This window comes from Lithobates pipiens, unplaced genomic scaffold (genome assembly GCF_037356315.1).
Source record: "Lithobates pipiens isolate NorthernLeopardFrog02 unplaced genomic scaffold, aLitPip1_a1.2 Scaffold_1, whole genome shotgun sequence".
Lineage (NCBI taxonomy): Eukaryota > Metazoa > Chordata > Amphibia > Anura > Ranidae > Lithobates > Lithobates pipiens.
In genome coordinates this window covers 254,556,578-254,580,560 of record NW_027507685.1, presented here as the reverse complement: position 1 = coordinate 254,580,560, position 23,983 = coordinate 254,556,578, and the positions used below count along the sequence as shown (strand labels likewise).

Below are 23,983 nucleotides of genomic sequence, written 5' to 3'. Positions count from 1 at the left end.
TTTTTTCGTGAAACGGTAGGTGTTAGGAGCACTGGAGTAAAGTTATTTTTGTTACCTAGGTGGATGCAGAATCAGTCTGATGTTGCATCTGTCCCCCCCACTGCGGATCACAGGATCGAAGTTCGTTCTTGCACTACTGTGACGTCACAAAGCTGGTCTAGGCTGAGGAAAGATCAGAACCATATGGTCGAGATCCACCCAGGAGCCTGGACTGGCACCTGGCTCAGCCTCTCAGCGTTGTGCTGGGAGACTGAGCCAGCAGCTCCCTCTCCTCCCTAGCCAGTAGACATGTGCACTCATTTTTATCCGAATTTCATGTATTTTCGTTATCGTTTTAAAAAACGATAACGAACGTGCAGAATCCGAAAACCAAAAGATCCGACATAAACAAATGCTTTATTTAAATGTTCGTTGTGACAACAGTTTCAATATAGATAGGAGATTCGACATGACGCTGACAATAGCGATCTGTGTCATTGAACCTGTGGTCGAATGTGCCTAACCTTAGCTCTATTAGTCCAAGATTATTCTACATAGAGAGAAAAGATTTGACATAGAGAGAAAAGATTTGACATATAGAGAGAAAAGATTTGACATAGAGAGAAAAGATTCGACATATAGAGAGAAAAGATTCAACATAGAGAGAAAAGATTTGACATAGAGAGAAAAGATTTGACATAGAGAGAAAAATTCAACATAGAGAGAAAAGATTTGACATATAAAGAGAAAAGATTCGACATAGAGAGAAAAGATTCGACATAGAGAGAAAAGATTCGACATAGAGAGAAAAGATTCGACATAGAGAGAAAAGATTCGACATATAGAGAGAAAAGATTTGACATAGAGAGAAAAGATTCAACATAGAGAGAAAAGATTTGACATAGAGAGAAAAGATTCAACATAGAGAGAAAAGATTTGACATAGAGAGAAAAGATTTGACATATAGAGAGAAAAGATTTGACATAGAGAGAAAAGATTCGACAAAGAGAAAAAAGATTTGACATATAGAGAGAAAAGATTTGTCATAGAGAGAAAATATTCGACATAGAGAGAAAAGATTCGACATAGAGAGAAAAGATTCGACATATAGAGAGAAAAGATTTGACATAGAGAGAAAAGATTTGACATATAGAGAGAAAAGATTCGACATAGAGAGAAAATATTCGACATAGAGAGAAAAGATTCGACATATAGAGAGAAAAGATTTGACATAGAGAGAAAAGATTTGACATATAGAGAGAAAAGATTCGACATAGAGAGAAAAGATTCGACATATAGAGAGAAAAGATTCAACATAGAGAGAAAAGATTTGACATAGAGAGAAAAGATTTGACATATAGAGAGAAAAGATTCGACATAGAGAGAAAAGATTTGACATAGAGAGAAAAGATTCAATATAGAGAGAAAAGATTCGACATACAGAGAGAAAAGATTTGACATATAGAGAGAAAAGATTCGACATAGAGAGAAAAGATTTGACATAGAGAGAAAAGATTCAATATAGAGAGAAAAGATTCGACATAGAGAGAAAAGATTCAATATAGAGAGAAAAGATTTGACATAGAGAGAAAAGATTTGACATTATAGAGACAATAGTAAAAAAAGGTCGAATGTGCCTAACCTAACTCTATTAGTCCAAGATTATTCTACATAGAGTGAAAAGATTCGACATGAAGATTCGACGAAGCAGTCGCCGCGAGCGGACATTTATGGTCAAATGCTCCTCCCATAGGCTATAGAAGAATTCTAATGTTGGTTGACTAGTAATAATAATTAATAAATATAATTATTACTAGTGTCATACAGCATTAGAATTCTACTATAGCTTGTAGGCGGAACCTTCGACCGGAAATGTACGATCGCGGCGTCGTACAGTTTAGCTGCTCAATCGAAACTTCTTAGAACGTTTAACAGACACCATAAGCCTTCATTATTTTGGGTTTTCGGACAATTTTTTTTTTTTTTTTACAAAACTAAATAAATAAAAATGTATTTCGGGAGTAACTAAATCAATTTATTTTAAGGACAAAAACAAAATATTTCAGTGTGCACATGTCTACTAGCCAGGTGCACCAGTGAGCATTGGAGAGGTAGAACAGAGAGCGGTGACTGACATTCACCGCTCTCTGCTCAGGCTGGTGCGGAAAACTGATCCATCAGCGTTGTTTAATCGCTCAGTTCTCAGTGGGTCACAGGAGTGCAGAACGAACTTCAATCCTGTGATCCACAGGAGAAGTACAGCCAAATGAGCTTCGCCTGTACTTCTTAACCACATCAGCGTCAGGCCTTTTTCTGGCATTTTTTTATTTTTTTGCGTGAAAGTTACTTAGAACCCCAAAACATTAGACATTTTTTCTTAGCAGAGACCCTAGAGAATAAAATGATGATCAATGCAATTTTATATGTCACACAATATCTGTGCACCGATTTTTCAAAAGCAATTTTTAAAAAATGTTTTTTTTGAATGAATTCTAATGCAAAAAAAACACAATATATAATCCAATTTGTTTGGTAAACTATACAAGATGAGTAAATAGATACCTAACATGTCATGCTTTAAAATGTGCACGCTCCTGGAATGGCCACAAGCGACGATAATTAAAATTCTCCATAGGCTACGCTTTAAAAATCTTTACAAGATGAGTTTTTAAAGATGTTGAAGATGTTTTATTGATATTTTAGTGTCAATATTTGTTTATTAACCACTTCAATACCGGGCACTATCACCCCCTTCCTGCCCAGGCCAATATTCAGTTTTCAGCACTGTAGAATTTTGAATGACAATTGCGCGGTCATGCAACACTGTACCCATATTATAACCATGTGCCCATCGGACACAGCCTATCCCAGGTCGTGGTAAAGGGCCACTGTGAATGGGCAATCACAGCTGATCATAGTGTAAACAGACTTGCAGGTTATCGGCTGTACTTTCCTCACATTCTGTCACAGCATGAAGAGAGGAGAGCCGGTAACTGGCAATCCTGACAAGGGACATGCACATAGATGAACAGTAGACATGTGCAATTAGTTTAGTTCCGAATTTGTTTTTTAACAAATTTTGACAAAAATTCGGAAATTCAGAATATTCGGAAATTTGAAAATTCGGAAATCCGGAATTCAAAAATTCGAAATTCGGAAATTTGAAAATTCTGATATTTGAAATTCCAGAAATTCAAAATTGGGAAACTAGAATTTCGAAATTTGGAGAATTCGAAAATTCGAAACATCTGAATTTTCGGATTTACGGATTTCCGAATTATAGAATTTCCAAACTGCCGAAAAAAGCAAAAAATTTAATGAAACGAGAACAAAATTTTTTTTGTCAGTGCACATGTCTAATGATCAGTGCCCTGATGATCAGTGCATCCCCACCGGTGCCCATCAATACTGCAAATCGGTGCAGCACATCAGTGCCTCCTCATCAGTACCTCCTCATCAGTGCCGCTTATCAGTGCCCCTATCAGTTCCCATCAGTGCAACCTCATCAGTGGCCATCAAAGCATTAATGAATGAACGAATAACTAGTATAGCACTACATATGCAAACTAAATCGCCTCAGGGCGCTTTTGCCGCCAGTGTCCGTCTGGGTTTTCAGAAGAGATGGGTCTTGAGCTTCTTCCTGAAGGCCTCACCATCCTATGGGTCTAAATTTTCTTTTTGGGCTTGACCAATCAGATTCCTAAGGACCACCATCACACCCATGCTACAGCAATGCAAGCCATCCTATGGGTCTTAATTTTCTATTTTGTCTTGACCCGTTGGACTCCTGAGGACCACCATTACTCTCATCCTAGAGCAATACAAACCATCCTATGGGTCTTAATTTGCTTTTTTTTTTAGCTTGACCCTCATGACCACCATCGCTCCCATCCTACAGCAATGCAAACCATCCTTTGGGTCTTAATTAGCTTTTTTGGCTCAACCAATTAAACCCCATGGGGACCACCATCACTCCCATCCTACTGCAATACAAACCATCCTGTGGGTCTTAATTAGCTTTTGTTGGCTTGACCCATTGGAATCCTGAGGACCACCATCAATCCCATCCTAGAGCAGCCTCATCAGTGCCCATCGGTGCAGCCTCATCAGTGCCTATCAGTGCAGTTTATCAGTTCTCATCAGTGCAGCCACATTAGCGCACATCAGTGAAGGAGAAAATTACTTGGTTGCAAAATTTTATAACAGAAACTAAGAAAAAGTCGTTTATTTAAAAATTCTACGCCTGGATACTATCCATAAATATGAAAAATTTATTATTGCAATATATATTAAATATACTTTAATAAAATATAATAATTTATCACAATAAACCAATCATCTCAGCACCATTCATTCTTAGCCCTTGTACACGCGGTCGGAGACTCCGACGGAATGTGTCCGATCGGACCGTTTTGTCGGATATTCCGACTGTGTGGTCTCCATCAGACTGTTTCCGTCGGAGTATCCGACGGACCAAGTTTTCCAACTTGTTGGTAAAATGCTCCGATCGGACATACTCCGATCATGTGTAGAGAATTCCGATCGGACAAAGTGCCACACATGCTCAGATCAAATTTGTACATCAAAGCTATTGGCTACTAGCCTGATGGTAGTCCCATCGTAACGAAATTACGTCATCACGTTCTGAACGATCGGATTTTCTCACAACTTTGTCCGACCGTGTGTATGCAACAGTTTCGGACAAAATCCGTCAGACAAAATCCTACGGATTTGGTTGTCGGAATGTCCGACCGTGTGTACAAGGGCTTAGGATGCCGTATTGTGTAAACCCCCCCCCCCCCCCCAAGAGAACAGAAAAGGAGAACGTTGGCTGCTGGTACAAGACGGTAATCCTCTTGGCGTTGAAGAGCGTACAGAACATGTTGATCTTTTTTAAATATAGATAAAATCCGAGTATGTTGAACTCGGCGGGATGCTACGCGTCTTTTCTTATTTTATTACTCACCGTAGTCAATAAACATGGAAGATATTTTCGGTTCTGACTTTTAACATTTTGTACACTAAACTCAGCAAAATCTTTTAATCATAAGTTTAGAAGCACTTGGTAACAGAAGGTGATTTGATGTCCACAAAAAATCAATAACACGAAAACAAAAATAAAATCAATAAAAAAAAAAAAAAAAGAAAGCAAGTGTGAAAAATAAAACAGCCTGAGGGGGTAAGTCCACCCAGAACTGACATATTGGCTCTGAGTAGATGCCGGCAGCCCGAATCATACACTGTGATCTTCTGAGCTTGGATCTCAGCGGGGAGTTATTGGACCGATGGAAGCCTCGTTGTGTCTCTCAGTGCAGTCTTCCTTGATATGCTCCAGGTCTGACAGTTCACATTGACCAGTTATGTATCAATAATGTAACCTTTTATATCTTTTTATCGCTTTAGATCCTCTAATGCTGCTTGGGAGGAGAGGTGAAGGATATATGTAGACTTTGAAGGCCTGGATGGATCCAAGAATACAGGTTACATCAACTCAAAGGGACCTCTGATATGTGTGGACTCCTTGTTTAAAATGCACATCAAATCCGGGGCAGGTCAGCAAATTACCAGCGACTTTAGTAGAGTCTTACTTGATAGATGAGAGGCGGTATTTGACCAGCTTTGTATTGCTCTAGGATGGGAGTGATGGTGGTGCTTAGGGGTCCGATGGGTCAAGCCAAAAAAAGCAAATTAAGATCCATAGGATGGTTTGTAGTGCTCTAGGATGGGAATGATGGTGGTCCGATGGGGTCTGATGGGTCAAGCCAAAAAAGCAAATTAAGATCCATAGGATGGTTTGTAGTGCTCTAGGATGGGAATGATGGTGGTCCGATGGGGTCTGATGGGTCAAGCCAAAAAAGCTAATTAAGATCCATAGGATGGTTTGTAGTGCTCTAGGATGGGAATGATGGTGGTCCGGTGGGGTCTGATGGGTCAAGCCAAAAAAGCAAATTAAGACCCACAGGAGGGTTTGTATTGTTTTAGAATGGGAGTGTTAGTGGTCCTCAAGGATCCAACGGGTCAAGGCAAAAAAGAAAATTAAGACCCATATGATGGTTTGTATTGCTCTAGGATGGAAGTGATGGTGGTCCTCAGGGGTTCAAAAGGTCAAGCCAAAAAGCAAATTAAGACTCAAATGATGATTTGCATTGCTGTAGGATGGGAGTGGTGGTGGTCTTCAGGGATCAGACTGGTCAAGCCAAGAAAGCTAATTAAGACCCATAGAATGGTTTGAATTGCTGTAGGATGGGACTGATGGTGGTCCTGAGGGGTCTGATGGGTCAAGCCAAAAAAGCTAATTAAGATCCATAGGATGGTTTGTATTCCTCTAGGATGAGAGTAATGGTGGTCCTCAGGAGTCCAACGGGTCAAGCCAAAAAAAGCAAATGAAGACCCATAGGATGGTTTGTATTGCTGCTGTAGCATGGGAGAGATGGTGGTCCTTAGGAGTGAGATGGGTCAAGCCAAAAAAGCTAATTAACACACTTAGGATGGTTTGTATTGCTGTAGGATCAGAGTGATGGTGGTTCTCACTGGTTCAAATGGTCAAACCAAAAAAGCTAATTAAGACCCAAAGTATGGTTTGCATTGCTGTAGGATGGGACTGATGGTGGTCTTGAGGGGTCTGATGGATCAAGCCAAAAAAGCAAACTAAGACCCATAGGGTGGTTTGTACTGCTCTAGGATGGGATTGATGGTGGTCCTCAGGATTTCAATGGGTCAAGCCAAAAAAGCTCATTAAGACCCAAAGGATGGTTTGTATTGCTGTAGGATGGGAGTGATGGTGGTCCTCAGGGATTTAATTGGTTGAACCAAAAGAGCAAATTAAGATTCAAAGGATGGTTTGCATTGCTGTTGGATGGGAGCGATGGTGGTCATGAGGGTTCGATGGGCCAAGCTAAAAAAAAAGCAAATTAAGACCCATAGGATGGTTTGTATTGCTCCAGGATGAGAGTAATGGTGGTTCTTGGGAGTCCAATGAGTCAAGCCAAAAAAGCTAATTAAGACCCCATAGGATGGTTTGTATTGCTCTAGGATGGAAGTGATGGTGGTCCTCAGGGGTTCAATAGGTCAAGCCAAAAAGCAAATTAAGACTCAAATGATGATTTGCATTGCTGTTGGATGGGAGTGATGGTGGTCTTCAGTAGTGATGGACGAACTTCCGACGGGACGTTTCGCGAACGCGAAACGCGAACGGACACAAACGTTCGCGAAAACGACCGTTCGCCGCGGGCTCCATTGACTTCAATGGGAGGCGAATTTCGCAAACCTTTAGGTCGAATTTGCGGCCACGGGGTAATTATTAGGGGGTAGCACGTAGTCCCACCACCTGGACAATAGCATAATACATGTATGAGGTGAATTTGGGATCGATAACTACAAGCATTTTTTTTTTATTTGGGAAATTGTTCTGACAATTCAGGACTATGGAGCTAATGAAGGCAATGGAGGAGAGGGAAGGTCAGGGACCAGGGTAGGCAAACAAGAGGGTGCAGGAGATACAGAGCACTGACAGCAGCACCGTAATACAGAGCACTGACATCAGCACCGTGACATACAGCGCTGACAGCAGCTCCGTGACATACAGCGCTGACAGCAGCTCCGTGACATACAGCGCTGACAGCAGCTCCGTGACATACAGCGCTGACAGCAGCTCCGTGACATACAGCGCTGACAGCAGCTCCGTGACATACAGCGCTGACAGCAGCACCGTGACATACAGCGCTGACAGCAGCTCCGTGACATACAGCGCTGACAGCAGCTCCGTGACATACAGCGCTGACAGCAGCTCCGTGACATACAGCACTGACAGCAGCTCCGTGACATACAGCGCTGACAGCAGCTCCGTGACATACAGCGCTGACAGCAGCACCGTGACATACAGCGCTGACAGCAGCTCCGTGACATACAGCGCTGACAGCAGCTCCGTGACATACAGCGCTGACAGCAGCTCCGTGACATACAGCGCTGACAGCAGCTCCGTGACATACAGCGCTGACAGCAGCTCCGTGACATACAGCGCTGACAGCAGCTCCGTGACATACAGCGCTGACAGCAGCTCCGTGACATACAGCGCTGACAGCAGCTCCGTGACATACAGCGCTGACAGCAGCTCCGTGACATACAGCGCTGACAGCAGCTCCGTGACATACAGCGCTGACAGCAGCTCCGTGACATACAGCGCTGACAGCAGCACCGTAAGCAGCCCCAGGAGGAAGTCAGCACAGCACAGGGATGGTGTGATCCCCTCATAATAAGAACCCCCAGGAGGAAGTCAGCACAGCACAGGGATGGTGGGAGCCCCTCATAATAAGAACACCCAGGAGGAAGTCAGCACAGCACAGGGATGGTGGGAACCCCTCATAATAAGCAGCCCCAGTAGAAATTTGACACCGCTCAACCTCTTCAAAGAGGAGGGTAGGGGCATATAGTACGGTGTGCTTTTTTGGGTCAGGGAAGTGAGCCAAATGAATTAAGAAGGTCTGTGTGCTTGATTCCAAAAATTGTTTATAGACATATACATGGTCTACTGATCACATGTGTTGAATTCCTCCGAGATCCATGCCTCATTCATTTTTAGAAATGTGAGGTAGTTAACACTGTGGTGAGCTAGGCGAGTACGCTTATCGGTCACAATCCCCCCTGCTGCGCTGAACGTCCTTTCGGACAGGACACTGGATGAGGGGCAAGCCAACAGTTCGATTGCAAATTGGGCAAGCTCTGGCCAGAGGTCAAGCCTGCCCACCCAGTAGTCTAGGGGTTCATCACTCCTCAGAGCGTCCACATCGGCCGTTAACCCAATGTAGTCGGACACCTGACGGTCTAGGCGTTCCCTGATGCTGGATCCGGATGACACCTGTCGATGGGTCGGCTGAAAGAATGACCTCATATCCGAAGTCACCAACACATCTTCAAACCGGCCTCTTCTTGCAGGCGCTGTTGGATTGGTACCCGCAAATCCTTCTCTGGGAGTGGGAATTGCTCCTCTGCCAGCGCACGCAAAAGCAGAATGCAGCATTTCTCGAAGCAAGGCCTGGAAGTGCTGCATTCTGACAGCCCTCTGCGACGGCGGTAACATTTCCGCCATTTTGTGTTTGTACCGGGGGTCTAAGTACGTTGCCACCCAGTACTGGTCCTTGACCCTCATGCTTTTTATACGGGGGTCCCTATTAAAACACTGGAGCATGAAGGCCCCCATTTGCACTAAAGTGGAAGCGGTGTGGTGGCCTGGCTCCTGCTCATCATCCAGGATAATGTCGTCCTCTTCATTCTCCTCTCCCCATCCTCGCACAACAGGGATCCCAGAAAGGTTTAAAGCATGCTCTTCTTGCTCCTGCTCATCCGCCCCGGCACCATCCTCCTCTGACTCCTCATCAGACTCCTGTTGTTGACTTGTCTCAGATAGAGTAGCCCCCCCTGGGAATTCATCCAGCATTGCGACTTCCTCATCTTCCCGCTCCTGCTCCTCCACAGCCTGATCAATGACACGACGCAATGCACGCTCCAGAAAGAAGGCATAAGGTACCATGTCACTGATGGCGCCATGGCTGCGACTGACCAGTTTGGTGATCTCCTCAAATGGCCGCAGAAGTCTGCATGTGTCGCGCATGAGCAGCCACTGGCGCGGTGAAAAAAAACCCAGCTCCCCAGAACCGTTTCTTTCGCAGAGTTCATACAGGTAGACGTTAACTGCACGTTTCTGCTGGAGCAGCCTATCAAGCATATAGAAGGTTGAGTTCCATCGCGTCGGGCAATCGCAAATAAGACGTCTGACCGGCAGATGGTGTCGCCGCTGAATGTCAGCAAGGCGAGCCATGGCCGTGTAAGATCTTCTGAAATGGGCCGAGATTTTCCTTGCCTGCCGCAAGATGTCCTGGACCCCAGGGTATTTGACAAGGAATCGCTGCACGACCAAGTTTAAGACGTGTGCCATGCACGGCACGTGCGTGATTTTGCCCTGTTTCAATGCGCTAAGCAGATTGGCACCGTTGTCACACACCACTTTACCAACTGTCAAATTGAGCGGTGTTAGCCACTCATCTGCCTGTGAACGCAAAGCTGAAAGGAGTGCCGGGCCAGTGTGGCTCTTTGCTTCCAGGCACAACAGACGCAGCACGGCATGGCAACGTCTCACCTGGCATGTGGAATAGGTTCTGGGGAGCTTGGGCGGTGCAGTGGAAGAGACGCTAGCAGCGGAAAAGGAGGAGGCAGCTGAGGAGGAGAGGGAGGAGGATGGAGTAGGAGGAGGAGAAGAAGAGTCAGGCCTGCATGCAATCCGTGGCGGTAAAACCAAATCTACACGGGTGCCACGGGTTACATGCTTGACGGCCGTCAGAAGGTTCACCCAGTGGGCAGTAAAACTGATATACCTTCCCTGCCCGTGTTTGCTAGACCACGTGTCTGTGGTCAGATGTATCTTGGCACCGACACTGTGTGCCAGAGATACATTCACTTGCCGCTGAACATGGCCATATAGCTCTGGGATGCCCTTCTCTGAGAAATACTTCCTTCCTGGGACCTTCCATTGTGGTGTTCCAATGGCCACAAATTTGCGAAAGGCCTCCGAGTCCACCAGTTTATATGGCAGTAGTTGGCGGGCTATGAGTTCTGACAAGCCAGCCGCCAACCGTTGGGCAAGAGGGTTATCCGGCGTCATCATTTTTTTACGCTCAAACATTAGGCCCACGGAAGCCTGCCTTTTTGCAGAAAAATGTGAGCTTGGCGTGATGGAAGGTGGAGTGGAGGACAATTGTGAGGAGAGAGGAGAAGGAGAAGTAGAAGACGAGGCTGGACGGTGAGAGCCTGCAGTGTGGCTTTGTGTGTTCCGTTGCTCCCACTGGGCTCGGTGATGGCTGCTCATGTGCCTTCTTAAGGCGGTCGTCCCTAGGTGAGTATTGGGCTTACCGCGACTAACGCGTTGACTGCAAAGATTGCAGATGGCAACGCTATTGTCAGCAGCGGACACGTTAAAAAAAGCCCACACTGCGGAGCCATGTGCCGGTGTCCTGGGAGCGCCAGATGTGACCGTACATGGTCGATGACTCGCTCCTGATACATTTGCAGTCTGCTTTGTCCCTGCTGTGCAATGTAAGTCATTGCTGCTTCTCCTCCCTATCTGCTGGTCCATATCTCCCTCTGAACTCCCCTCCTCTTCCTCTCTTGTGGGCACCCACGTGACATCACTAGACACGTCATCATCAACGTCACCTTCCCCACCGCTATAAGTAGAGTAGGCAGCAACACCGGGGACCAACCTCCTCCTTGGGCTGATCTGGGTACTGGCGTCAGACTGCTGAGTAGCGCTTGTTGCTACCTCCTCTTCCTGATCCAATACCAAGAGTGGCTGCGCATCAGAAATGTCCTCTTGATATGGATCGGAAAATAATTCCAGTGACTCAAGCGGAAGGTATGTGGTGGTGGTGGTGGTGGTCGTGTTGTTGGTGGTAGTGTCTTTGGGGGTGCACATAGCAGAGAGTGAAGAAGAGGGTGCAGATCGAGAGGATGAGGAGGGTGCAGAAGAGTAAGGCTGAGCGAGCCACTCAACCAAGTCTGGTGCATCCTTTAAAGTAATTGAACGCACCTTCTGCAACTTCCCACTTTGGCTCAAGCCTGTTGCTCCTGCCCTACCCCTACCACCCCTGCGGAAGGGCCTGCCTCTTCCTCTGCATGTCATTTTTTAAATGACCCTGTGACAAAACTCTTAGTCCCTATACCGCTGAAGGACTGCTGCAGTATAGGTGAGCGGTCAGCAGTGGTGCACGTCAACCCTATCTATTGTGGACCTATAGCGGTCCTTACAGAACAGCAGACTGTACCGCACTCAAGCCTATGTACCGTAGCACCCTATACCAAGTTACCAGTCCTTATAAGAACTTTTGTGGACCAAGCAGGTTGTGTATTAGTGTTTAGCAGACTGTACGTCAGTCCCTATACCGCTGAAGGACTGCTGCAGTATAGGGCAGCGGTCAGCAGTGGTGCACGTCAACCCTATCTATTGTGGACCGATAGCGGTCCTTACAGAACAGCAGACTGTACCGCACTCAAGCCTATGTACCGTAGCACCCTATACCAAGTTACCAGTCCTTATAAGAACTTTTGTGGACCAAGCAGGTTGTGTATTAGTGTTTAGCAGACTGTACGTCAGTCCCTATACCGCTGAAGGACTGCTGCAGTATAGGGCAGCGGTCAGCAGTGGTGCACGTCAACCCTATCTATTGTGGACCGATAGCGGTCCTTACAGAACAGCAGACTGTACCGCACTCAAGCCTATGTACCGTAGCACCCTATACCAAGTTACCAGTCCTTATAAGAACTTTTGTGGACCAAGCAGGTTGTGTATTAGTGTTTAGCAGACTGTACGTCAGTCCCTATACCGCTGAAGGACTGCTGCAGTATAGGGCAGCGGTCAGCAGTAGTGCACGGCAACCCTATGTATTGTGGACCGATAGCGGTCCTTACAGAACAGCAGACTGTAACGCACTCAGGCCTATGTACCGTAGCACCCTATACCAAGTTACCAGTCCTTATAAGAACTTTTGTGGACCAAGCAGGTTGTGTGTTAGTGATTAGCAGACTGTACGTCAGTCCCTATACCAATGAAGGACTGCTGCAGTATAGGGCAGCGGTCAGCAGTAGTGCACGGCAACCCTATGTATTGTGGACCGATAGCGGTCCTTACAGAACAGCAGACTGTAACGCACTCAGGCCTATGTACCGTAGCACCCTATACCAAGTTACCAGTCCTTATAAGAACTTTTGTGGACCAAGCAGGTTGTGTGTTAGTGATTAGCAGACTGTACGTCAGTCCCTATACCAATGAAGGACTGCTGCAGTATAGGGCAGCGGTCAGCAGTAGTGCACGGCAACCCTATGTATTGTGGACCGATAGCGGTCCTTACAGAACAGCAGACTGTACTGCACTCAGGCCTATGTACCGTAGCACCCTATACCAAGTTACCAGTCCTTATAAAAACTTTTGTGGACCAAGCAGGTTGTGTGTTAGTGTTTAGCAGACTGTGCGTCAGTCCCTATACCGCTGAAGGACTGCTGCAGTATAGGGCAGCGGTCAGCAGTAGTGCACGGCAACCCTATGTATTGTGGACCGATAGCGGTCCTTACAGAACAGCAGACTGTAACGCACTCAGGCCTATGTACCGTAGCACCCTATACCAAGTTACCAGTCCTTATAAGAACTTTTGTGGACCAAGCAGGTTGTGTGTTAGTGATTAGCAGACTGTACGTCAGTCCCTATACCAATGAAGGACTGCTGCAGTATAGGGCAGCGGTCAGCAGTAGTGCACGGCAACCCTATGTATTGTGGACCGATAGCGGTCCTTACAGAACAGCAGACTGTACTGCACTCAGGCCTATGTACCGTAGCACCCTATACCAAGTTACCAGTCCTTATAAAAACTTTTGTGGACCAAGCAGGTTGTGTGTTAGTGTTTAGCAGACTGTGCGTCAGTCCCTATACCGCTGAAGGACTGCTGCAGTATAGGGCAGCGGTCAGCAGTAGTGCACGGCAACCCTATGTATTGTGGACCGATAGCGGTCCTTACAGAACAGCAGACTGTAACGCACTCAGGCCTATGTACCGTAGCACCCTATACCAAGTTACCAGTCCTTATAAGAACTTTTGTGGACCAAGCAGGTTGTGTGTTAGTGATTAGCAGACTGTACGTCAGTCCCTATACCAATGAAGGACTGCTGCAGTATAGGGCAGCGGTCAGCAGTAGTGCACGGCAACCCTATGTATTGTGGACCGATAGCGGTCCTTACAGAACAGCAGACTGTAACGCACTCAGGCCTATGTACCGTAGCACCCTATACCAAGTTACCAGTCCTTATAAGAACTTTTGTGGACCAAGCAGGTTGTGTGTTAGTGATTAGCAGACTGTACGTCAGTCCCTATACCAATGAAGGACTGCTGCAGTATAGGGCAGCGGTCAGCAGTAGTGCACGGCAACCCTATGTATTGTGGACCGATAGCGGTCCTTACAGAACAGCAGACTGTACTGCACTCAGGCCTATGTACCGTAGCACCCTATACCAAGTTACCAGTCCTTATAAAAACTTTTGTGGACCAAGCAGGTTGTGTGTTAGTGTTTAGCAGACTGTGTGTCAGTCCCTATACCGCTGAAGGACTGCTGCAGTATAGGGCAGCGGTCAGCAGTAGTGCACGGCAACCCTATGTATTGTGGACCGATAGCGGTCCTTACAGAACAGCAGACTGTAACGCACTCAGGCCTATGTACCGTAGCACCCTATACCAAGTTACCAGTCCTTATAAGAACTTTTGTGGACCAAGCAGGTTGTGTGTTAGTGATTAGCAGACTGTACGTCAGTCCCTATACCAATGAAGGACTGCTGCAGTATAGGGCAGCGGTCAGCAGTAGTGCACGGCAACCCTATGTATTGTGGACCGATAGCGGTCCTTACAGAACAGCAGACTGTAACGCACTCAGGCCTATGTACCGTAGCACCCTATACCAAGTTACCAGTCCTTATAAGAACTTTTGTGGACCAAGCAGGTTGTGTGTTAGTGATTAGCAGACTGTACGTCAGTCCCTATACCAATGAAGGACTGCTGCAGTATAGGGCAGCGGTCAGCAGTAGTGCACGGCAACCCTATGTATTGTGGACCGATAGCGGTCCTTACAGAACAGCAGACTGTAACGCACTCAGGCCTATGTACCGTAGCACCCTATACCAAGTTACCAGTCCTTATAAGAACTTTTGTGGACCAAGCAGGTTGTGTATTAGTGTTTAGCAGACTGTGCGTCAGTCCCTATACCGCTGAAGGACTGCTGCAGTATAGGGCAGCGGTCAGCAGTAGTGCACGGCAACCCTATGTATTGTGGACCGATAGCGGTCCTTACAGAACAGCAGACTGTACCGCACCCAAGCCTATGTACCGTAGCACCCTAGACAGACCAAGTTACCAGTCCTGATAAAGAGCTTTGTGGAACAAGTGAGTTGTGAATGATTAGCAGACTGCAGCAGAAGGGCAGCAGTCAAGTATAATATTCTTTCTATATTTGGAAGAAAGAATATTATACGTGTACAAGCCTATTACCGTACCACTGATACCAGTCCTGAAAAGAACCTTTGTGGAACTAATAGTAACAGCAAGTCTTTAAAATTATCCTCACTGCCTGACACACTGCTTCCTGCCTGTCCCTATACAAATTGGCAAAAAAGAGTAGGCTGGAACGATTAGCTGGAACAGCTCTTTTGTGGACCTGATAGTAACAGCTAATGATGATGATGATGATGATGATGAAGAAAGACTAATCTGGCTGAGCTGTCCCTAAAATAGCAGCATACAGCGCTCTGTCCCTTTATCTAAACTGACAAAAGAAACTCAGGCTGCTGACCTAACACCTATACCAGTCCTGAAAAGAACTTTTGTGTACCAAATAGCTAGCGTTTTCTCTGTCCCTACTCCACACAGGATCCTTTCCCTACAGTGACAGAAGAAAGAATGTAAAATGGCCACCGGATCGGGTGTATTTATAGGTTAGGGGGAATGTCCAAGTGTCCATGAGCTGTCATGTCTCAATTGGTTGTCCTGTAACACATGATAAACGTGTCACGAAAGGTTAAAGTTCTTGTATACATTAAACACGTAAGTCCGCCGGGGCGAACGACGGAAAAAGGCGTTCGAACCCGCGGACGGCGAAAGTCGGAAATTCGCCGCGAAACGACCGCCGGGCGAACCGTTCGGCCATCACTAGTCTTCAGGGGTCAGACTGGTCAAGCCAAGAAAGCTAATTAAGACCCATAGAATGGTTTGAATTGCTGTAGGATGGGACTGATGGTGGTCCTGAGGGGTCTGATGGGTCAAGCCAAAAAAGAAAATTAAGATCCATAGGATGGTTTGTATTCCTATAGGATGAGAGTAATGGTGGTCCTCAGGAGTCCAACGGGTCAATCCAAAAAAAGCAAATGAAGACCCATAGGATGGTTTGTATTGCTGCTATAGCATGGGAGAGATGGTGGTCCTTAGGAGTCAGATGGGTCAAGCCAAAAAAGCTAGTATGGGATTGATGGTGGTCCTCAGGGTTTCAATGGGTCAAGTCAAAAAAGCTAATTAAGACCCACAGGATGGTTTGTATTGCTGTAGGATGGGAGTGATGGTGGTCCTCAGGGATTTAATTGGTTGAACCAAAAGAGCAAATTAAGATTCAAAGGATGGTTTGCATTGCTGTTGGATGGGAGCGATGGTGGTCATGAGGGTTCGATGGGTCGAGCTAAAAAAAAGCTAATTAAGACCCATAGGATGGTTTGTATTGCTCCAGGAAGAGAGTAATGGTGGTCTTCGGGAGTCCAACGGGTCAAGCCAAAAAAGCAAATGAAGACCCATAGGATGGTTTGTATTGCTGCTGTAGCATGGGAGAGATGGTGGTCCTTAGGAGTCAGATGGGTCAAGCCAAAAAAGCAAATTAAGACACATAGGATGGTTTGTATTGCTGTAGGATCAGAGTGATGGTGGTTCTCTGGGGTTCAAATGGTCGAGCCGAAAAAGCAAATTAAGACCCAAAGTATGGTTTGCATTGCTGTAGGATGGGACTGATGGTGGTCTTGAGGGGTCTGATGGGTCAAGTCAAAAAAGATAATTTAGACCCATAGGATGGTTTGTATTGCTGTAGGATGGGAGTGATGGTGGTCCTCGGGGTCTGATGGTTCAAGCTAAAAAAGCTCATTAAGACCCATAGGATGGTTTGTATTGCTCAAGAATGGGAGTGGAGAGGCAGGAGAGCCCCTATATAGTGTAGTGTATATTCTTGAATGAAAACCAAAATGATCGATGTTACATAGAAAAAGGAAAAACGAAATCACTTACACCTGGTGAGGTTGCAATCACCTCATGCAATATGGCATACAACCAACCCTCCATTGTCACAGGTGGAGCTAGGTGTCTCCATGCAAGATAAGCTTGGTTGCTTTCAATGTCCAGGGGTTTCTGATCCTAAGTAAACTCTTTGGGAAAAAAAAAATCTCACAAGAAGGCTAGCGAGCCTCCTTATGATAGCTTTGGGCAGGTAACATATCCTCTTTATGCCCTTCAAAGCAGCTAACCAAGCACAGATTGATTGAGTTTGATCAGCAGCTTCCCAGGCTGTAGCAGAAAATTCAAATGTATTCTATGTGATATTCGAAGATGGTTATATTCTTTCTATGTTATTCTATTCTATTGTTTCTATTATATTCTAGTCTATCTGTTCTTTTATTTTCTATTCTATCTTGTTCTGTTTTACTCCATTATATTTCATTGTTTTATTTTCTGTTATATTCTTTTCTAGTCTATTATTTTTTTTTCTGTTCTATTCCCTTATTTTCTATTGTATTTTATTTTTATTTATTTATTTTTATTTTTTCTTTGGAAATTTGAAAATTATTCGAATTTGAAAATGATTCAAAAACAATTCGTAAACAATTCAAATTTAAATTCCGTAAGCATTTTTTTTCTTTATTTCAAATTTGTTTAAAATGTCTAGCTGGTATTCCCTGTCCGATACAGCCAGGGAGGTAGCTAATCAAGCATGATCTGTGCTTGGTTAGTTGCTTTGGAGGGCGGGGGAGACATCAGAAGTTTAGTAGACCCCTGATGTCTCCATAAGGAGTGCCTGTCAGCTGCCCAAAGCCAACAATGATAGCAACTGTGATAGCAACCACTTCCATACCCGGCCAATTCTGACACTCCTCTCCAACATGTAAAAATCATCATTTTTTTTGCTAGAAATTTACTCAGAACCGCCAAACATTATATAGGTTTTTTTTTTGTTTTTTTTAGCAGAAACCCTAGGGAATAAAATGGCGGTCGTTGCAACTTTTTTTGTCACACCGTATTTGTGGAGCAATTTGTTATTTTTTTTTTGGTGGGGAAAAAATGAATTTTAAAAAATACATTTTATGAATTAAAAAATAACAAAACAGTAAATTTCGCCCAATTTTTTTATTTTTTTGTAAAATCTGAAAGATGATGCTAGGCTGAGTAATTTGATACCTAACATGTCACACTTTAAAATTGCGCACCCTTGTGGAATGGCGCCAAACTTTGACACGTAAAAAAAAGAAAATCTCCATAGGCGATGCTTTAATGTTAATTTTTTTTTTCCTGGTTACCAGTTTTGAGTTACAGAGGAGGTCCTGTGCTAGAATTATTGCTCTCGCTCTAACGCACGTGGGGATACTGCACATGTGTGATTTATACAGCGTTTATATATGCGGGCGCGACTTACCTGGGCGTTCGCTTCTGTTGTGCGAGCACGCGGGAGCCTTAATTTTTTTATTTTATTTTTAACCGTATGCAGTATCGAATGCTCTTGGGGGGCATTGTTTATAATAGGTGTGCCCACATAGGAGCACACCTATTATAAAAATTATTTTATATATATATATTTTTTTTTTTTTTTTATGAGAAAGTGTAAAAAAACTAAAATTAAACTAAAATAACAAACAATAATTTTTTTTTTTTTTTATTGTTTTGTCTTTTCCTCTTTTTCTCTCCTTTTGGATTAATAATTGATATACTGGATTTTGAAATTGTATTATCACATTTTTGGTTCAGTATGTATGATGTCTTGTTGTGTTTTGTTTTGTTTGTCTGTTAAGAAATTTAATACAAATATTTAAAAAAAATGTATTGTTTATTTTACTTTAATTAATTAATTTTTTTTACACTCTCTCTTAAAAAAAATGTTTTTTTATCACTTTTATTCTTATTACAAGGAATATAAACATCCCTTCTAATAGGAATGGTCTGTGACAGGTCCTCTTTATTTATTTATTCTCTCCTCCAGGCTGGAAAGCATCAGATCATAAAAAAAAAAAAAAAGCAAGAGCAATAATTCCAGAGCAATTACTCCAAACCAATAACCTATACAGGCTTTTTAAACTGTCTCCCCCTATGGACAGTTATAGGTACCGTCGTTTGTCATTTAAAGGATAATTTAGCAATTTTTACCACCCTCTTTTTAAAATTTGTTGTTTACAAGTTAAAAACTTTTTATTTATTTTTTTGCTAGAAAATTCCTTAGAACCCCCAAACGTTATACATTTTTTTTCTAATACCCTAGAGAATAAAATGGCGGTCGTTGCAATACTTTCTGTCACACCATTTTAGCGGCCCCTTTTTTTAAATTAAAAAATAAGACAAAAGTAAAGTTAGCCCAATTTTATTTTTTTCATATTTTGAAAGATAATGTTACGCCAAGTAAATTGATACCCAGCGTGTCACGCTTAAAAAAAAATTGCGCCCGTCCGTGGAATGGCGACAAACTTTTACTCTTAAACATCTCCTTAGGTGACGTTTAAAAAAAATTCTACAGGTCGCATGTTTTGTGTTACAGAGGAGGTCTGGGGCTAGAATTATTGCTCTCGCTCCACCGATCGCGGCAATACCTCACATGTGGGGTTTGAGCACCATTTTCAAATGCGGGCGCTACTCATGTATGCATTCACGGGGCGCGTTTAAAAAATATATATATATATTTTTTCTTATTTATTTTATTTTTTATTTTTATACTGTTCTTTAAAAAAAAAAATGTGTCACTTTTATTCCAATTTTATTCCAATTTTATTCCAATTACAAGGAATGTAAACATCCCTTGTAATAGAAAAAAAAAAGCATAACAGGACCTCTTATATATGAAATCTGGGGGGTCTCAGATCTCATATTTACACTAAAATGCAATAAAAAAAATAAAAAATAAAAAAAATGGCCCTTTAAGAGGTATGGGCGGGAGTGACATTTTGACGCCCCTTCCGCCCTGCAGTGATATGGAGACAGGGTGGGGGGTCATCGTCCCCTCACTTGTCTTCATACCCAGCAAGATAGAGCATCCGATCGCCTGTGCCGCTGCCAACGGGTCCGGTAAGCGGCGGAGGGCACCGGAGAACGGCGGGAGGGGGGGGGGTCCCTCTCCAATCACTGATAAAAGTGATCTCGCAGCGAATCTGCTGCACAGACCACTATTATCGGAAACCGGATTGCCCGCTGAAGAAGAGGATACCGGGTTATGGTGGCTAGCTGCTGCAATAACAACGATATTCCTCTTCAAAGTACCGACGTATGTCGACGCGCGGCGGTCCGGAAGTGGTTAAATCTTGACGTGTTTGCTCATTGCAAAAATCAACTATTTTATTTTACTTAAATAAATTGGGTATTCTTTTGTGTTTGTGTGCACTAAAATCAATTCAGTATATTTTTTTTTTTTTTTTTTTTTTTATAAAGAAATTGCAACAGCCACCATTTTATTCTCCAGGGCCTCTGCTTTTCAGATAAAATACCATTTTGGAGGGATCTAAGTAATATTCTATTAAAAAAAAAAAAATGCTGATTTTATGTAAAACGTTTTTTTTTTAAATTCCCCCGGACAGCTAAAATTAATTCGGTGTTTTGTTTGTTTTTTTCAAAAAAATTGCAACAGCCACCATTTTATTCTCCAGGGCCTCTGCTTTTCAGATAAAATACCATTTTGGAGGGATCTAAGTAATATTCTTTAAAAAAAAAAAAAAAAAATGCTGATTTTGTGTAAAACATTTTTTTAAAAAAAATTACCCCGGACAGCTAAAATTAATTCAGTGTTTTGTTTGTTTGTTTTTTCAAAAAAATTGCAAAAGCCACCATTTTATTCTCCGGAGGCCTCTGCTTTTAGAGAAAATATAATTTTGGAGGGTTCTAAGTAATATTCTATTAAAAAAAAAAAATGCTGATTTTGTGTAAAACGTTTTTTTTTTTAAATTACCCCGGACAGCTAAAATTAATTTGGTGTTTTGTTTGTTTTTTTTCAAAAAAATTGCAACAGCCACCATTTTATTCTCCGGAGGCCTCTGCTTTCAGAGAAAATATAATTTTGGAGGGTTCTAAGTAATATTCTATTAAAAAAAAAAAATGCTGATTTTGTGTAAAACGTTTTTTTTTTTAAATTACCCCGGACAGCTAAAATTAATTCGGTGTTTTGTTTGTTTTTTTCAAAAAAAATGCAACAGCCACCATTTTATTCTCCGGAGGCCTCTGCTTTCAGAGAAAATATAATTTTGGAGGGTTCTAAGTAATATTCTATTAAAAAAAAAAATGCTGATTTTGTGTAAAACGTTTTTTTTTTTAAATTACCCCGGACAGCTAAAATTAATTCGGTGTTTTGTTTGTTTTTTTCAAAAAAAATGCAACAGCCACCATTTTATTCTCCAGGGCCTCTGCTTTTCAGATAAAATACCATTTTGGAGGGTTCTAAGTAATATTCTATAAAAAAAAAAAAAAAATGCTGATTTTGTATAAAACGTTTTTTTTAAAAAAAAAATTACCCCGGACAGCAAATATAAACTCAGTGTTTTGTTTGTTTGTTTTTTCAAAAAAATTGCAACAGCCACCATTTTATTCTCCGGAGGCCTCTGCTTTCAGAGAAAATATAATTTTGGAGGGTTCTAAGTAATATTCTATTAAAAAAAAAAAATGCTGATTTTGTGTAAAACGTTTTTTTTTTTAAATTACCCCGGACAGCTAAAATTAATTCGGTGTTTTGTTTGTTTTTTTCAAAAAAAATGCAACAGCCACCATTTTATTCTCCAGGGCCTCTGCTTTTCAGATAAAATACCATTTTGGAGGGTTCTAAGTAATATTCTATTAAAAAAAAAAAAAAAATGCTGATTTTGTATAAAACGTTTTTTTTAAAAAAAAATTACCCCGGACAGCAAATATAAACTCAGTGTTTTGTTTGTTTTTTTTTCAAAAAAATTGCAACAGCCACCATTTTATTCTCCGGAGGCCTCTGCTTTCAGAGAAAATATAATTTCCTGGTGCCTATCCATGGCAGCATACCTGTGACAAGCTCCGCCTTGGCTCCTCCCTCAGGACTAGTGAATATTATAAAAGAAAAGGTTAGTACAGCCCCCGCATTCTCCTTTTTTTCCTCATACCTCATAGCAGTGAATTCTGGTCGGCGTCCTTACCTTCTGCATTCGGCAGCGTCCGTCCGGGTTCAAGCCTCTCCCGGACGCAGTTCCTTCTCTTGGGCAGCTAAACGCGCTTATAAGGTTGGAAGTCCCTTCTGTAGGATCTTTTGGGACAAGCAGTTTGTCTCTTAAGTAAGAGCTTTATCTGCAAATTGATCAGGCACCAGCTCATTCATGGTAACGGAGGCAGCAGCTATTTCTACATTTCTTTGTTTTTTCCCCTTCTCTCTTTTCTTCCTTCCTTTCCTTTCCCTTTTTTTAGGTTTTATATCTTTATCTTTTCCCTTTTCTCTTCCCTCTCTCTTTTGCTCTCTTCCCCTCCCCAACCTTCCATTTCTTTCTTTGTTTCTTTTCTTTTGACCTCCCATTTGTTTGTTTCTCTCAATCTCCCTCTTAGCCCCTGTCGCCATTCCCGGCTCCATAGGAGCCGTGCGCGCTCAGCGCCGGCGTTTTATTTAACTTTCGGCGTTCCCCGCCGTGCTCTGCGCATGCGCCGGCGGCGTGAGGCTTCTAGCTTACTGTTCCGCCGATCGGCGCATGCGCAGTGGATTCGGAGGCCGCGGCGGCCATCTTTGATAAGGGCACAGTGACGTCTGTGCCCTCAAAATCTCAAAGACAGGATAGAGGCGTGCCCTGCCTCTCCTGTTCTACTGTTTATCTCCCTGATGGCCTCAGTGGAACGCCTGTGGCTGCAGGGAGAACTGCAACTCTGAGTTTAAAAAGAAAAAAAAAAAAAAAAAGAGAAGATGGATTAATTAATTAAATAGTATAAAATTAAATAAACATTAAATTATTAAATAAAATTAATAAAAAATAATTAAATAAATTATTTTATTTACAAAAAAAAAAAATAATAATAATAATAATTAAATAAGTTATTTTATTTACAAAAAAAATAAATAAATAAATAAATAAAAAATTTAAAATATATATATATAATTTAACCCCCCCCCCCCAAAAAAAAAAAAAAAAAGGACAGGAGGACAAAATGTAGATTTAGACGTATTTTAGATGTATTTATTAAAGTCCCTTTTTTCCAGTCAAGGACACGGTTGGTTGATTTTTCTCCTCTAAAACTCTTTTCTTAGCTGCTGCTTCTGCTAATCCGTCTAGTATGAGCCATTCGCCACCCGCACAAGATCCTACTCTACACCTGAGGTAAGGACCTACGTCCAGGTAAGTTGATACACTTTAAAAAAAAAATAAAAAAAGAGTGCACTCAGGCTGGTACTTTATGTATTTCAGTCCTGTACGCCAGAAGATGTCTAAGAGGACCTCAAGGCGACATGAAGGCGATGATGACTCTAGTCACAGCAGAGACAGGTCGTCCTGGCATGGGGATTATAGAAGTGGCAGAAAGCATCGGCCAAAAAGGCGCCATCACTCATGCTCCCCGAGACCTAGATCTCCAAGATGTCAGGCGTGTGGAGCTGCCCCACTTTCAGACAAACTGATCTGTTTGAGATTGCCTCAGGGACGATGCAGCTGAAGGTCTGCAAATGGCGGACCTACTTAAGAAAGCAGTAAAGGACTCCCTTGCGGAATTGGTAGCCACAATGACGACGCAACAACCAGCGTCTCCTCCTCAGGAGCAAATGGCTGAGGCTGAGGCTTCCATCCCGGGGATGTCCACAAGTGGAATTTTTCGTCTGTCGCCGGCATCCTCCTCTAAACATCAGGAAGAGAATGCCATCTCAGAGGAATCATCTGATGACCTAGATGCCTCTGGCTTTGCTTTCGCTATGGTCCAGCCTTATGTACAGGCAGCTAAACAAGCGATCGGCTGGGAGAGACCAACACAAAGGTTTAAGAAGTCTAAATCGTACTTCCTCTTTCTCAAACGTCGGATCTCCGTTTTTCCTCTCATGGACGAGATCAGGGATGTGATTGAGGAAGAGTGGGAAAAGACAGAGAAAATGTTCTCTATTAATCGGTTGGGAAAGTTATTCCCTCTCTCATAGCCTGATTCCGCAATGCTGGAGGGTTCTCCAGTGGTCGACGCAGCAGTGGTAAGCTTGGCAAAGAATGTCACATTGCCCCCGGAAGA

At 43.1% G+C, this 23,983-nt stretch overlaps 1 protein-coding gene across 2 annotated transcripts in view; it reads right to left on the bottom strand.

Moving 5' to 3' along the window:
- Nucleotides 1-23,983, bottom strand: part of KLHL4 (kelch like family member 4) — a 605,202-nt gene that overhangs the window by 69,577 nt on the left and 511,642 nt on the right. The gene's annotated exons all lie outside the window — the stretch shown is intronic.